General features: G+C 38.7%; 1 protein-coding gene across 5 annotated transcripts in view; it reads left to right on the top strand.

The window, feature by feature from the left end:
- AKT3 (AKT serine/threonine kinase 3) overlaps positions 1–15,029 on the top strand; it is a 151,263-nt gene that overhangs the window by 119,571 nt on the left and 16,663 nt on the right. The window lies entirely within an intron of this gene.

Genomic DNA, 15,029 nt, shown 5'->3' with positions numbered 1-15,029 from the left:
AAATGTAAAATGTTTATTTTTAATTTAATTTTAGACTGTGAAGTCTGTGTGATGAAAACTGTTCATTGTAGTAAAGAACTGATTAGTACAATGCAGTTGTTACAGTTTTATCTGCCACTATTCTTTGTATGATTGTATGTGTATCCATACTGAGCTTCTTAGAGTTTAAAAAGGCCTCTAATGTGCATTTTCTTGATCATGTTTGCCTTCCTCTGCTAAAGTTTTTATTTCCCAGTGATTTCTTAAAAAATAATCTTTTATCTGTCCATCACTTGGAACATATGATCCTACTTAACTGTGCTGTGTAGCTAGTGTTTATATAGCTTCAGTGGAGGCAAGGGGGAATAGGAGAGTACTGATTTTGCTGTGTTTTACCCAGACTCCCCAGATGTAGGGAGAGGAATATTTTTGCTAAAAACAGTTGAGTGTATCAACCTTGAAACTGGTTGATACAGGCATCAAAACGTAGCTGCTAGGTAGCATGTAAGGAGAAGTAGCATCCCAGAATATGCCACTCTATCTTTACTATTAATTAGCACTCACAATGTCAAACATGAGACTTCTGAAGGACTGATAAAAAGATAGACACAAGGAGGTTGTTTTGGTTCCCTTTGCAACTCTGGTTTGGTTACTTGAAAATCTGTTGTGGAGGCTCAAGTCACCCGAACGATCTGGCCCAGTATTACAAAATCACAGAATCACAGAATGTCAGGGGCTGGAAGGGACCTCAAAAGCCCATCTAATCCAGCCCCCTTGCCAGAGCAGGATCACTTATAACAGGTCACACAGCAATGTGTCCAGGTGCGTTTTGAGTATCCTCAGAGAGGGAGACTCCACAACCTCCCTGAGCAGCCTGTTCCAGTATTCTGCCACCTTCACAGTGAAAACAATCTTCCTTATGTTTACATAAAACTTCCTATGCTTCAACTTCCACCCATTGCCCCATGTCCTGTCATTGGGCATCACCAAGAAGAGCCTGACTCTATCCTCCTGGCACTCACCCTTTATATATTTATAAACATTGATGAGTTCACCTCTCAGTCTCCTCTTTTCCAAGCTAAAGAGCCCCAACCTCCTCAGTCTCTCCCCATAAGAGATACTCCATTCCCTTAATCATCCCTGTGGCTCTGCACTATGTCCCTCTTGAACTGAGGGGTCCAAAACTGAACACAGTACACCAGATGTGGCCTCGCCAGGAGAAACTCTCTTGACCTACTAGCCACACCCTTTTGATACACCCCCGAATGGCATTGCCCCTCCTGGCCACCAGAGCACATTGCTGGCTCATGGTCAACCTCCCATCAACTAGGACTGTCAGATGCTTTTCCCCTTCACTGCCTTCCAACAGGTCAGTCCCCAACCTATACTCATACCTGGGGTTGTTCATTCCGAGGTGCAAGACTCTACACTTGCCCTTGCTGAATTTCATTATATTTCTCCCTGCCCAACCCTCCAGCCTTGCTGAATGGCAGCACAGCCTTCCGGTGCGTCAGCCACTCTGCCCAGTTTGGTGTCATCAGCAAACTTGCTGACATTGCACTCTGTGCCATCCAGGTTGTTGATGCATTTATTGAGCAGAACTGGTCCCAGTACTGACCGCTGTGGGACCCCACTAGTCACAGGCCTCCAACTAGACTCCATCCCACTGGCCACACCTCTCTGACTTCTTTCTTTCAACCAGTTCCCAATCCACCTTGCCACCTGATCATCCAGACCACACTGCCTCAGTTTAGCCTGAAGGATGCTGTATTAATGCTCACATCTTGCTGAAAAAAAGCAAGGGAAACGCTCTCAAAATAGTGATTTTATCCTCTTTGACTTCAGTCAGTTGTACTGCTTATGGAGCTCATAAGTGTCATTCGGCCTCTCCCCTGGGATTGACAAATGCAACTTAAATATTGATGTGAAAGATAGCCTTATTTTTTTTGCTCAATTCCAATGATTCTGTGGCATTAGTCCTTACTTCCAATCTTGTCAATATTCAAGATTGCTAATTGACATAGATTGTGGCTGATACTTATACACTTTTCTAGTCAATCTATAGGGCTTACCATTTTTGTAAGCATTCTTCAAGGGATTCCCCATCAGCTCAGCACCACTAGAAAGTTTCTATTGCATGTTGTCTTCGAAAGAGAATGTGCCTTTGTCTGAAGGGAGGAGGCTGGGAGGCTTAATATTTTGTAAGAAAATGTTCAGTGTTGTGCATTCAGTTCCAAACAAGAACTTCAGCTTGGTTCTCCAGATGCTTTAAAAACCGTTGTTGAGTCCTGCTCATTACTCCATCTTTTTGCAAAAGTTAGATTGCAGTTCCTTCCAACTTTTTATTTGTGGAATGATGTAGTCTTTTTATTTGTGGAATTATATAGTCTTTTGAGAATAATTTGGTTGGCTGATAAGCAGTGAAATTCCTTTGTCATCTACAGTATAACTATTCCAAGCTTCATTTATTTAAAAGGATGGGGTTTGTCTGTCTGTTTTTGAGGAGTGTAGTAGAAATACTTATTATTTTCTCCTACTCTCAATCTGCAGTATTCCCTATTTGAAAGATACAAAATACTTTGTAATTTCTCATCGCTTAATAGAGATTTTCTTACAAGTCTGTTTCCGTTACTACTCTTCAAAGCAAGCTATCACACTGGAAATCATTGCAGTGTCAGAGAATAAAGAATGATCCAATGAGAAAAAGATGACTTGTAGTCCCTTTTAGGAAATGCAGATGTGTTCTTGATTTATTTTTTTCTTTTTTTCAGAAAATACACAAAACATTTATTTTGCAGTGGCAAAGGTAGAACAAGACCATATGTCTTTTCCAGACAGTATCACTTGCTTTATAAAGAGAATAAACTGAGAAAGTACTGTAAATATACCTGGCAAACACTTAAAAGCAGTTTGGGTTTTGATAGTTTTCAGTTCATTGTGAAGGATCAAAGACCTGCTAATAAAGATTCAAACCTATACAGACTTTCTTTAATAGGATGTTCAGGAAGTGACGCTGCTTGGGCAGAGAAATAAAAGTTCTTGCAGCTCTGATTGCTTATAAGGGTAACTTATATGAGATTGCAGTTTCTGGGTCTCTGTATTTCATTTCAAGTTCTCAGAGCTAAATGTACGCTTCTAGTTGATGTAGGACAGTCACTGTGTCATGGGGAGACACATGTTTAAAATACCAGAAATTCATGTTGAAGTTTTTAATCTGTTGAAGTTTATAATGTTTTTTAAGAGGAGGAGAGAAGATGTTTTGACTATGAACAAGTCTGTAAGGAAATTTATGGATGATCATTCAAATGACTTTTCATAGATGTACATGATCAATGGTCATAGAATCAACCAGGTTGGAAGAGACCTCCACGATCATCCAGTCCAACCTAGCACCCAGCCCTAGCCAGTCAACAAGACTATGGCACTAAGTGCCTCATCCAGTCTTTTCTTAGACACCTCCAGGGATGGTGACTCCACCACCTCCCTGGGCAGCTCATTCCAATGGCAAGTCACTCTTGCTGGCAAGAACTTCCTCCTAACATCCAGCCTATACTTCCCCTGGCACAACTTGAGACTGTGAAAAAAATAACCCAGGCATAGTTCACCATCTGTATTTAGGTGTAGTCTAATAACAGGGAAAATGGTAGGACCTCATTCAGTTTAATTAGTAGAAGTACAGACTAGATGGGTAAATGCATTCCTATATGAACAGTAGTCTGTAGTTTGCTTTTTTTTAAGTAGCAAGATAATGTCAATATGGTTTATGAAGTTACTATCACTTAAAGGTATGACAGTAAGTAAGACCAAAGTAGATTCATAGCCTTTGTTCATAGGTGTGAGATCTGCATGTCTTCTAACTTATTTTAAAATGAGACCAGTGGAGATGAGGGAAGTATTATGATGAGTTACACAATGCTTGTTTGGTGGGTATCCTTTTTTTTTCCCCTTTGATGATCTTCCTTTTATAAAAGAGAATGAGAGAACTCATATGCAGTCAATTATTTGCCTGAGTTTCATCCCAGAGAAATGAAAGGTAAAAACTCTTTTATCAAGAAGCAACTGCTGTCTTTCCTCACTTTTCACATAATTTCTTACTTACAGCTTTACTTTTTGGGAAGGATATGGCTTTGATGTAGGAATCACCCAAGATCTAGAACTTGCTCATCAGAGTTCAATGGCTGAATTTCAGCAAGAGGAAGCATTGTACCCTGTACTGCAGGCAAGGTTATAGCATGAAAAAAACCCACTTCTCCCATGTTTACAGGAATTGAAATTGAGTTTTTTAGGAAAGTTTTGGTATATGCAGATTATAAAATGTTGCAGTAGAGAAAAAAAACCCCAAAACACATGTTGTCACAGATGCAGCTGTACATTTATTTAATTCTTTTAATGGTAGCTTATATTGGATTGTAATAATTGTCAAAAGCACTTGGTGAATTTTTGGACTGAGACTATAACGATCTGCCACCTAACTTGTCTGAAATGAGTTGAAACTCAGTGATATATGAGCAGAGAGTGAGCCAGTGAAATGCACTGAGACAGCATAGCTTGGAAATGGCTGTTTCTAGTTTTTGTATGCACCATGGCAAAACAGTGGTTTTTAAAAGGAATTTTAATGTAGATAGATGTCTAGAAGTTGCAGTGGGAATGCTACAGAAGAGCTTCATTAGGTGTGGGGAAATTAGGAAGGTGTTTGTTTGCAAACAACTTGATGGAAGCAACCCACATCATGGATAAACTGAGGCAGACCAATTGAGAGAGATTAGCTGAAGTGAAGGTGTGAAAAGACCTGCACGTTATACTACAGTGAAATGAAATTTTGTGTGTAATACAGCCAAGGGACCTCCCAAACTTTTTTGTGTGTGTGTGTTTTGTGTTGATTTTTTTTTTAATGGGAAAAGAAGACCAATATGGACTAATGTGCGCTAAATAGACAGTGGAAAAGGACCTTTATGGAATCATAGAATGTCAGGGGCTGGAAGGGACCTTGAAAGATCATCTGATCCAGCTCCCCTGCCAGAGCAGGATCACCACACTGGAGTGCATCCAGACTGTTCTTCAGTATCTCCAGAGAGGTAGACTCCACAACCTCCCTGGGCAGGTGGTTCCAGTGCTCTGTCACCCAGAGTCCTTGAATCAGCCCCATCTTGGTCTTCCATCATACTCTAGAGAGTGAATCTCACTCATATTTGGTTACCTCTGATGAAGACTTGTGAATATTTATTGTGGCTTTTGGAGTTTATTTAGGGGAATGGGTAGTTCCTGCTGTCACTGGGCTTCTTTTAATTTTGTTGACTTCTGTCAATTCTGTTTTTAGAGAAAGGATAATTAAACACTCCACTAAATTGTCTATGCTTATAAGTCTGTTGATATTCTGGCTCATAAAAGTTTTGCTAAAGACCCTGTAGTGGTGCTCTGACAAGAGAGAATTTTGTGTACGAAATTCACTTCAGAGTCAGGATAATACATTTTTGGAGGGTGAGAGGAAAGTTTGTTTCTCTACCTTTAGCCCTGTTTTTTGTTTTCATGTTAAAACTGGTTTAAGAAGTACATTTACAAGCAAAAAATGTAGAGTTCTGGAAGCTGATACCTCCACAATTTACTTTTGTGTCTCAATGGCAGTTTGTGGTTACTTCCCTCCTTTAAGCAGTATCTGCTGCATTGTTAAGGAATTGCATCTCTGCATTTCCACCCTTGACTTGGTGTTTTTTGCTTCTCCAGCGTTTCTGTGAGACTTCAAACAGCAGTGCAATTATGAGAGTCCTTTATTTCTTGTCCTGTCGTAGTTTGGAGGGCAGACACAGGCTGTGACTGTCCAGAAGTCGGCTGCTTGAGCATCTTATCCTGTGCCTCAGGCAACACTGTGCAGACAGACTCAGTCAAGATGGATGTGTGAACTTGTGTGGATGTATTTCTGCATTTTGTTCCTTTCTTTGAATAGAGGAGCTGAGCTAATTATGTAGTCTCAGTTTTACTCTTGAGTTAGAGTACCTGATCAACTTTCCAACTGTAAAACAGTTTGAAAATCAAATGCAGCTTACATGCAAGACCCAACAAAATTAGAAGTGTTAAGTACGATTTGGCAGTTCACTTTTATTATGCCCAGTCCTCAAATGTACCAGCAGACAATCATCTGAATGTTAGTTATTTTTCACATGCTTATGTGATCACACAAAAAGTACATGCTAAAAAGAAGCAGATGGTGACAGATGGGGAAGGTTGAATAAGGTGGTTTTGGAAACCTAGAAAAATGCACTTCTGTAATAGTGTAAAAATAAAAATTCTTTGATTACCAAATTAGAATGAACAAAATAGAGTACCCCTTAACCCCCCCCCCCCCCAAAATCACAAACCCACACAAAACTCCCTTTACTGATAAAAGAAATTGATCCTGTAAATGTTCAATGTATATTTGGGAAAGTATGTTGTACAGTATGTTATCCTTTTGTCCAAGGATAGAACATTATTTTTCATCAGCCAGGGACCCAGAAAGATGGTGGTTGTATTCTTTCTTCCTTTCCAAAGTACATATTCAAATCAGTTGTGTTCCATACTCAAAGAATGCTGTCGAAAGGCTACTTTTAAAATTTAATGAATTAAATTTTAACACATACTGGTAGTGGTGCAGGTTGTAATCATATTTTTCTTGTGATGTCACAAAAAAGATTATTAGCCCCGTTATTACAATGGTAAATAAATTGTGTGCAGTGGGGATACTCGTGGGATTAGGGATGATCTAGAACAGGCAGCATTACTTCTTTGTTGTGTAGACAAATGTAAAACTAAGTTGAGAAGATAAAATGAACAAAAATACACTGTGTGTGGACTGCCACATCCAAGGATCTATCCTATGAGAACTGAAGGTTTGCTTATTCATTTGTGTTAGTTGAATATAGTCTTAATATTCATCTCTGTTGAGTTATGTAATTAAAAAGTTTCCTTAAAAAAATTCAATTCTTTTATTCCATAAAATAGGAAGTACCTAATCTGATGAATATTAATTGCTAAGTTCTACCTACACTGATGCCATAATAACTTTTTTGGTTTTATGTTAGAGTGTTTATCTTAACCTACAGTATGAAACATTACTGCCTCCTTGTGAAGCAGAATCCTTTTCTTTTGGTTGTTGGCTTTTGCTTAAAACCAAAAAGCCTCAGCTTCTGATAACTTGTTCTTTTTTTCCTGAAAGTATAGGTAGTATGCTCAATACCTAAACACTGTGGTTATGTTGTTGTGCTTTGTTTAACTGATTTTCTTTTGGCTTCAAGAGGATAGTTCAAGTTTATTTACTCTCTGTTTACCTAGATGCTTCCTGCATAATATGATTCTTAGCAGAGGCACAATAGGTTTTATTTTACCTGTGGAAATATGGTTTAGTTTTGGCACGTCTTCTTCAACAGCTGTTTGTTGTGTATTTGGCTATACTTTATTTCTGGGTGAGGACCAGTGGAGAGTGTGAGAAGGAATATCATCTATGCCTGAAAATGTTTTCCCTTCTGATTTATGGGAGATTCCAGTGTGGCTTTTACACTAAAGCTCTAACTAGTAAATTATTTTTCACAGGAAATGGAAATGCAAAGAAAGTTGCTTTATCTTTAAATGCTAGTGCCTCATGAAAATTCAAGTGTGCTCTTTTTTCCCTTTTGTTATCAGTTACTGTGTTTTAGTGTACCACATTGTGTCACCTTATGCTGATTAAGTCATCCAAAATGCTAGTGATTTGAATTTGGGCATTTTTGTTAGCTTGGTGTTACTTGAGATGAAACTGATGGAATGTGGACAAGGCAGGATATCCATAGCAGAACATAATTTATTGTCCTAACCAATATCAAAAGCTGGGGAGTATTTAGATATGGATGTGAAAGCATTTCCCACTTACAAGTACAGAAGATAAATTAGCAAAAGAGGTAAACTCACTCCTGAAACCAGACAGCCAATGATGTAACAAGAAGTTGAATTTTCAGGAAATCTGGTTAATATAAAAGTAATAAAATAAACAAAATACTAGAAAACAGATTAGCTCTACACTGCCCATAAATTGTTGTATTCAGAACAGAACTTGAAAGCAAAGAGCAATTTTCTTATTGTAGAATAAATCAGTATGAAAATTCTTCCAAAGACTGTCTCAGTAACATGCTTGAAGCATTTTTCATTCATTTTCATTTAATCAATGCAGACATTATTTTCATCTCAGCAAAAGCCTTGAATTTTTCTGAGGGTAATGAAGTGTAAACTAAAGCTCAACAAATGCTGTTTAACATCAGTGAAAATTCAGAAACATTTCAGGAAGAATGAGCAAGCAGAAAGAAATATTAGAATATTATAATTATTTGTTGCTTCTTGTACATCTTGCTTCTTTTGGCAGTGTATGTTATGGAGACTACTGGTAGTGAAGTGATAATTAGTACAGATATGAACAGGTCTGCAGTTTTTCTTCCAGAAGTAGAGTTGGTAGAGTTGTGAGAGACAAGTGTGATCTTTCTGTAGACTTAAATAATCTTTTGCTTTTACTTACTGCCTTCTTTGAAAGGTTTTTGTTACTTCTAAACCAGAGGTATTTTAGCTTTCTGGCTCAGGGTGTTAGTTTGGTAGGGTTTTGTTTGGTTTTCTGTTTGTTTGGGTTTTTTTTTCTTTACTATTGAATACATTTTACTTTTGAGGTGTCTTTTTAATCTGATGTAATTATTTCCTCAGGGGTTTGGTTTGGTTTACTTTTGTTGGGTTTTGTTTCCAGGGTTGCCATTAACTTCTTCCAGTCCTTTATTAGAATACTTTTTTCATGTACAATAGCCTAACTTTTCTTTTTTTGTTTTAGATGTTAAGTTATACTGAAGTCAGGGTCCCTTGCAAGAGCTTAAACTCATTACTGAATATTACATGTTCTTGCTCTAGAAGGCTTTACTTAATTGCCTTTTATGCCAGAATGTACCATTTCTGATGCAGCACATATTGTGCCTGGAAATGCTATTTTTTTTCAGACTGCAGAACAAAAATAGAGGTAGGTTGGTGAAAATCTCTAGTACAAACACATGTAAGGGAGATAGTCTGCATTAGGACCTGAAGTAAAGCAGCAGTGTAAGACAGGTACAAAATATAGAAGAGCTACTTGAAAAAACTAGAGCAGGAAGAGAAAACTTTCTTCCTTGGCTGTGTTCTCAGTTGTCCATTTCCCAGGGTATCTATAACCCTGATGTTTTGTCTTTTGGCCTCCTTATAATAAAAACAATGAAAATGTTATCATTGTTGTAGGTACTTGTTACCCCAGTTGATAGAAAGATGTAGTAAATATACTTCTAAAGTTTTGTTGAATAATACGTGGGTGAGTATTTGTTAGCAGACCAACAACTGTAGCAATAAAAATGTGTGAAGGCTTACCAAGAATGCTTAAGGAACATACACTCCACCTGAACTGTAAGGTTAATTGAAAACAGTTTTCCCCCCTTAATTTAATAGTACACTGGTGTATCCACGTTCTCAGTTTTCTTTCACAACAGAGGTGTGCAGACAATTTGTTTAGATGTTTAAATGTTTTCCCATCTGTTCTGTAAAATGTATTGATTGAACAACAAGCTATTTCTGATGTCCTGTCAGAAAGTCTATGTCCTAATATATTAAGAGAAATCATAACTAAGTAAAAAATGTAATTGCTTTTCAAATGAGTTGCCTTGGCTGTCTGGCACAAAAATGAAACCGATATTTTGATACTGTTCCTTTAAAGATAAAACCCATGCTGACAACCCTTGGTAGAAAACTGGCAATGAATTGTATGAAGGTTATTGCTAAATTTGTGTGCATTTGCAGAGTCCAGAAGTTAGAGCAACTAGCTACCTTTTAGAGGTCTGTGAGAAGTATATTTCTTGGGTGTGTGAATTTCTGATGGGTAACCAGAAATATTTTAGAGGCTGATCATCAGAGATGTTTTGTTTCAAGAAAATATAGTAAAAACAGAATTAAAGGATTACCTGCATTCAGCTCAGTTTGTGTCTGAGGCAGTCACACTTTGTCCAGTATTTTGTGACTGGACAAAGAAACCCCATTTCATTGAAGGCAAGAAGAAATGCATAACTGATACAAGATGATCACAGACTTCACCTGTTATACTGCTGGCTAACCTCCTAAAAAATTATAAAACACATTGCATGTGTTTTTATTGACTTCTCTTGACTGGCTTAATTGCTTCCTTCCTAAATTGCTGCCCCAAGCCTTTGTAAATAAGCATTTGCAGATATGTCTCAAGCTGCTGCCTCCCAAAACACTTTCAACTCTAGCTACTGAAGAAGTAAAGGGATAACAAAAGATATCTTTTCACTGGGTTTCACTTTTGAGGAAGTGATGTACTTAAAAAGCAAAGGACACCTAGAGATGTATTGACTGTTAAACGTAAAGATTAAAACCTACAACCAGTGGTGAAGTAGAGGAGGAAATCTATTTAATAGATTTTATTTTCTGGGAAAGAGAAACCAATTTAAGTAATACTAACCAATTTAAAGAAATATTTTTGAGTCCTAAGCACTGGACTTTTCAGCAGTGGGAAATAGTGTTAGAAAATTGCTTCTTTGTAAATAAATACAAATACAAGAATTGAATTGCCATGATCTTTAGGCTCGAGGTGAGGAGAAAGTTCTTCACTGAGAGAGTCATTGGCTACTGGAATGGGCTGCCTGGCGAGGTGGTGGAGTCGCTGTCCTTGGAGCTGTTCAAGGCAGGATTGGACGTGGCACTTGGTGCCATGGTCTGGCCTTGAGCTCTGTGGTAAAGGGTTGGACTTGATGATCTATGAGGTCTCTTCCAACCTTGGTGATACTGTGATACTGTGTGATACTGTGATCTTAGCAGCCTCGAGTATGCTTGTGTTGTCTTAGTCATCACAGTGGCAAAGTTCAGGCTGTGAACTGAATTTTTTTGATTTTGTTGTAGTGCTTGATGTTTGAAGCACTGTCCCATCACATACATGGTCGTTGCTGATAATACTCTCCAGAAATCCCAATGTGTGCAGACAATGGAGTGACTGGAAAATGCATTGTATTCCCTTGCTACAGCTGACTATTCCTGCTATCTCAGTGTATTTTAAGAGTTGAGTTGCCTTTTAACCAGACTACTAATGGAAGTTTTAAGGTAAATAGATAGTTTTCCCTTAACTGGAATTACCAATATTATCCAGTGCCCCTCAAATGTCCATAAAAGCACTAAAGTACTTGCTTATGCCTGGAAGCAGTTGCCTCACTAATATTTCATGTTAGGATGTGTGGATCACAATATCACAGTATCACCAAGGTTGGAAGAGACCTCATAGATCATCAAATCCAACCCTTTACCACAGAGCTCAAGGCCACATCCAAGTCCTGCCTTGAATAGCTCCAGGGACGGTGACTGCACAACCTCCCCGGGCAGCCCATTCCAGTGTCCAATGACTCTCTCAGTGAAGAACTTAACCTCTTGCATGTTCATTTAAGGTTGGAAAAATGCAAACTTCACTGGCAGCTCTGTAACTTTTTAAACCTAGGCTGAGTCTTCCTACTGCAGATTTAGGTGTATGTTTGAGAGGAACTTGAACGCCTACCAAAATGAGTTTATGCTCACTTTGGAACCCTGTTATATACTGTTGGTGTGCTTTAGACAAATTATGGGTTGGGAAGAGAATAAAGCCCTTAACGTTTCCACTAAGGATGCACAGCTGTTAAGGAAGCACAGCTGTTGCAGCTGTCTGGGTGCGTGGGAGTAACTGGCAGAGTCTTGTAGGTTACGGGAAATTAAGGGTTAATTATTAGAACCATAAAGGAGAGTACTCCAGCGGCTAAAGAGTCTCAGGGGGATGGGCAGACTGTCCCAGGCAATTGTAGTTTGTTATTCTCTTCTGTGTTTCTGTATGTCTCTATTTAAGAGTGCACAACCAATTTTCATGCTCTCCCCTCTCTCTTCTCTCCATCTCAGAATGTGCACGCCGTTATCTTAAGGGATTGTGGGGGAGAGAGGCTTTCTGCTGGCCTTGGCTGGCAGCGAATTTCCAGCTGTGCCACTCAGCCGCTGAAGCCTGCGGCTGGCCTGGATTTGGGGCGTGGGGGGAGCATAGTTTGACGTGCTCCTGGGCCTGCTGAAGCTTTTTGATCTGATAGGTCCAGATGAAGAGCTGAGCCTAATTTGTGAATGTATTCCTTTTCCTTGAATACTTCTGCCAAAATCCAGTGCGGAGCACTTTTATTTACTCCTTGGATGTATTCCTTTTACTTGTATACTTTTACTGGAATCCAGTGTGGAGCACTTTTACTTACTCCTTGGATGTATTCCTTTTACTTGTATACTTTTACTGGAATCCAGTGTGGAGCACTTTTACTTACTCCTTGGATGTATTCCTTTTACTTGTATACTTTTACTGGAATCCAGTGTGGAGCACTTTTACTTACTCCTTGGATGTATTCCTTTTACTTGTATACTTCTACTGGAATCCAGTGTGGAGCACTTTTACTTACTGCTTGGATGTATTCCTTTTACTTGTATACTTCTACTGGAATCCAGTGTGGAGCACTTTTACTTACTCCTTGGATGTATTCCTTTTACTTGTATACTTCTACTGGAATCCAGTGTGGAGCACTTTTACTTACTCCTTGGATGTATTCCTTTTACTTGTATACTTCTACTGGAATCCAGTGTGGAGCACTTTTATTTACTCCTAGGATGTATTCCTTTTACTTGTATACTTTTACTGGAATCCAGTGTGGAGCACTTTTATTTACTCCTTGGTGGAGTCTCCATCCCTGGAGCTGTTCAAGGCAGGATTGGACGTGGCACTTGGTGCCATGGTCTAGCCTTGAGCTCTGTGGTAAAGAGTTGGACTTGATGATCTATGAGGTCTCTTCCAACCTTGGTGATACTGTGATACTGTGAATGGGTAGAATACATTTTCTCTCCTTTTGCCCTGGGCAACTCATGGCTAAAAAGTAGGACACAGAGTCGGTGTAACTTCTGTGGCCTAACTTTGGGGCAGAATTAGTTCGACTCGCAATTCTTTCTATAGCAAAACTGCTTCCATTGCTGCCTGCCTTGGTATTCTCACTTGTGCTACTACAGCTGTTCATGTGGCTTATGGCAGAAATCTTGATTCAGGTAAAAAAGAACCCAGGGGAAAGCTTTTATTTCCATTGATTTTCTTAGTACTGGCCTACTCTCTGATGCAATGTGTTGCATAGCCTTGGTAAGGTAAGGTAAACTGTGAAGCCAGTGGTCATTTCTTCAGCAGTATCAGTCCTCACAACCAAAGGAGACATTTCTGAATGTAGGTATCCACCTCATGGTAGGCAAAAGATTGAATTATTCATAAATACAAAGTCTGCAGCTGTGTGTTATGTTCATTTTAGCACTGAATTGAAGCTTTCTTGACCTCTATTCTGTGTAATTAAAACCAAGTCCCTCAAACCCAAGAATAGTTTGGAAAGGATTCTGTAATGCCAGGGCTGTGGGTATAGACATGGTCTCATGCCTGCCCTAATTGTATGGATTTGGTTGTAGGAGCTGCTGGACACCAGCACTTCCATTGATTTGTCACAGTCTACAAATCCTGCAATTTCTTAACCCCATAAGAAGTAGAAATGACTTCAAATGAATTTTTGTGTGTATTTACTATGAATGCATCATGCACCATCTAATTACATTTGTGTTAAAATAAGTCAAGATGCATTTTGCTTTATTTGCACTGTTTTCAAGCTCTTTTCCTTTTGCCTAAATGAAACAGTTTTGATGCTCTTGCTTGTCTGGCTGGCTGTAAACCAGGTATTTAAACAAGAATAAAGAGTTGCCAGTTTTGCCAGCTGGGGATGAGAACCCGGCTGGTGATACGCGGGTTCGGGAAGCAGTTAATCCAGCTTTTATGCTTTTTTATGATTTTATGTAAAAAGAGGTTAAAAATCACATTTGGCTCTTTCTTTGTAACACTGTTTTGTTGCTGTTGTGGGAATGCAGCAAAAGGTTGCTCATACTTTTTATTATTATTAGGTGAAGTCCCGCATAAATTAGGTAAAGCCCCAGACACATTTTGCTTTAGCTATTGGCCGTGTGGTTTGCCTTGTTCTGAGGATGAGATGCTTTATCCTCCTGTTGCCTTTCACAAATCTCACGTACAAACCACACCTTAACTTGTACCAAAAAAAATGTGCCACTGTCCTGCAATTTTATGTATTGTACCAGCTTCAGAAGAAGGTAAGAAAAACAGTAAAACAGCACCAAAAACCACAGAATGCTTTTATTACGTGGCAGAAGATTTAAAGATTGGTATCACAGATTTCATATAATTTTTCAGCAAATAGCTTGCAACATGCTCAAACTCTTAAAGCATTTAATTAACTTTAAAATGCAAGAGTTATTTTAGTTAGTTTTGTCAACTGCACTTATTCAGCTAATTTCTTGTGTTTTTCACTTTCCAAAATTTCACCCTCTATTAGGAGATATCAGTAATATAAGGAGCCTGTGTGTTTTGGCACAGTTGTGAACAGTACGTGTTAATGTGTTAATATTTATGATTTTTTTAGTCTTATATACACAAGTAGGATTTTAAATATACTTCTTTTCATCATGTTTCTACTACTGATTTCCTTAAGGACAGTGAAAGACAGGAATATGAATGAATTAATTACTGTGAGATTGTTGAAATTGCCGTGCTGGATCAGACTGCGTTTTGTTTCTGCTAATAGCATTTACCAGGTACTTCAGAGCAGGGCTGGATGTGCTAGGGGAGAGAAAGAACCTTGTCAGCACTGGCTAGGGTAGTGTCTGTGTCCTGTGACATGATTATGGCCACTTAGTGTCCTCAGATGGGTGAGGATTGTGTCTGCCCCCGTTTCAGAGGAAGCTACTGGAAGTCATCTCACACTTTTTAAACGATCATAAGATAATGCACTTATTGAAAAAGGTTAATGATCTCTTAGAGGTTGCCTTATTTATTAAAGCCTGGAGACTTTAATAAATCACCAGATTTTCACTGCTATCTATCTAAATGATGTCTGTCTAATTAATATTTGAATCTGGGTAAGTTCTTCATGGTGCTGATTGCATGTGTCTGT

Source organism: Pogoniulus pusillus, chromosome 18 (genome assembly GCF_015220805.1).
Source record: "Pogoniulus pusillus isolate bPogPus1 chromosome 18, bPogPus1.pri, whole genome shotgun sequence".
NCBI classification, from domain to species: Eukaryota; Metazoa; Chordata; class Aves; order Piciformes; family Lybiidae; genus Pogoniulus; species Pogoniulus pusillus.
Note: the sequence above shows the minus strand (reverse complement) of the source record. Positions and strands in the feature narration are given on the sequence as shown.